Genomic DNA, 2,501 nt, shown 5'->3' on the forward strand with positions numbered 1-2,501 from the left:
TATAGCATCACCATCATTACTACATCATTACTTTACCTCACCCAAATTTGCTCACACAGTACTTTATATATATATATATATATATATATCTATATATTATATATCTATATTATCTATCTATATATATATATTATATATTTATATATTATTAATGCTCTGCGAGCTTTAACTTAAAGTAAAAGATTTGAACGCTTCTTACAACAGTTGCTATAACTAATCCTAAACACTTGCAGAAAAAGCAAGCTCATCACATTCCCAGCCATAAAGACATTTTTATTTCAGAGCCTCAAAACAGTAATGGTTCCTTGAGGCTTTAATAAAAAAACTTATGAAGGGCTTAGGTTTATAGGAAACTTTGTAAAGAGTTTTACAAACTTCAATCACACCCCCTCCATGAGTACTTTGAACTAACAGTAACATTTTAACACAGTTCACTTGAAATGAAAGCAAATAGTGTAGGAAAACAAAACCACACCTAAAAATGATGTTCGCTGAACATGCCAGTTTAGGTGATTGTACTACATGGTACCGTTTTATTGACATATGTTCAATCCTCCTCTCTGTAGTTTCCACCCTTCCAGAGACTGGGGCTGGCACCTTTGGGTGACTTAATTTTTAACCCTAACTTGATGAAGACAGTCCACATTGATGTGAAGAGAAAACATGAGTTGGACAGCAATAGAGTATGTTATTACTTGAAGGCCCCACAAAACGGATAGTTAGTAGCGCCCTGGTAACCTGGAGTTAATAACCAGCCTTCAAGGCAACTGGGTGGCTTCTCTTGAAATAGCTCGAGGAGTGGAGGCAGCCAAGAAATCCAATTACAGCCCTGTGACCATGTGTAATAGGTTTTTTTTTGCCATTTTCCACCACCCATCCCTTTAGAAGTGCTCAGTGCTCCGCCTGGTGGGAAAACACTGGTTACACAAGAGGAGGACGGGACCAGTGGAAAACTCGTCCAATGGGACACTCAAGCTGACCTCCATGTACAGTACAATGTTCGTCTCGTGGAACACTGTAAAATAATATCTCCCATCGTGCTTTTTATGATGTCACCACTGTCACAAAGTATCTACACAGTATACAAGAAAAATACCAGGCTTGTAGTATTTCTAAAGGGAAAACAATTTTAATAAAACTACCTCAAGACTTATAAAAATACTGCCCCCCACCAGAAAACTGACAGTTATGATCATCGTTCAAATAATTTGAACAACCTAACATATACCAATTGTGAGTGATGATTGTGATTACAATCTGTCGATCCGAGTCCGATCAGAATGTTTTTTGTATCACAACAGGCTCACATTTGGCCACATACCAAAAAACCGCAAGAAGCAAATATACATTTAACATGACATCACGACATCCACAGCCTCTTCATACATTCCTGTGTGCAGATTAATCCTATTTCAGTTTCAATGGACTGGTGTTGAAATACGTGCTTCAGTTCGAACCTTGTTAAATCTATTAACTAGTATTCCATTTTCCTTACAAGTGGTTCATTGTTTGAATAATAACTGATAATTCCTATCTGATTCTGACACCAGAGACTGTCAAAGCCCTTAACTCCGCTCTTTTTTTATCTTTTGAAATTCTTATATCGTTTGGACACAACCCATTCCAAAACTCATGAATCCACTTACTACAGTCTGCTATGGTTAGAACTAAGATAGCTGTGAACCTTTATGAAGCTTGTAAAGATTAATGTCAAGCTACTCCCCAGGCTGAACCTCTAAAAGATGAAGCAGAGGACTCACTTGAGAAATATCTGCTTAAGTTTGAATAGACTGACTTTTTAAAAGATAACGATTGGAAACTATTGTTGCAGCCAGTATATTGTCGTAACATAACTGCCATAATCAAGGAAAGCTGCAGAAACTACATATCTATTTCCCAAACAACTGAGGTTACACTGTCCATTGATGACGGACTGTGTGTACATATGAAAGCCCATAAAAAACTAGCAAGTGTTAAACTTAACAGAGTATTTCTTTTTAACCCTGATGACTTTTTTTTAGAACAGAGCATAATACCAGGCTTAAAATCAGTAATCCTCTGCCAACTCTTCTTGAAAGTGAAAGTTAAACCATTCCAAGGTCAGGAAAAAAAACTAAATTTCCAGCTTATGTTAGTTTTTTTTTTTTTTTTATGTATAGGGGTAGTCGATCAGATTCTGACTCATTTTATAACAATGACGTTTCACATTGGTCATGGCTATTTTTGAAAGTCAATAACTAACACACCTCTTTTATCCTTCAGCTTGAGGGACATGTTGGTCAGCTGGGTCAGTAATTTTAACATTTCAAACAAGCTGTGGTGTATTGCAGGACCAGCACGATTTGTCACCACAGTCTTTTTTTCTAGTTTTCTAAAAGTCACGACTTACTGATGTCACATTATAATACAGACACTTCACTGTTCACATTCACAGACTGTGAATGTGTCCTCTCCTCCTTAATGCGCCACAGGAGCGGCTGTGGTTGGAGGTGGTAGAGGGG

Source organism: Larimichthys crocea, chromosome X, assembly GCF_000972845.2.
Source record: "Larimichthys crocea isolate SSNF chromosome X, L_crocea_2.0, whole genome shotgun sequence".
Taxonomy (NCBI): domain Eukaryota; kingdom Metazoa; phylum Chordata; class Actinopteri; family Sciaenidae; genus Larimichthys; species Larimichthys crocea.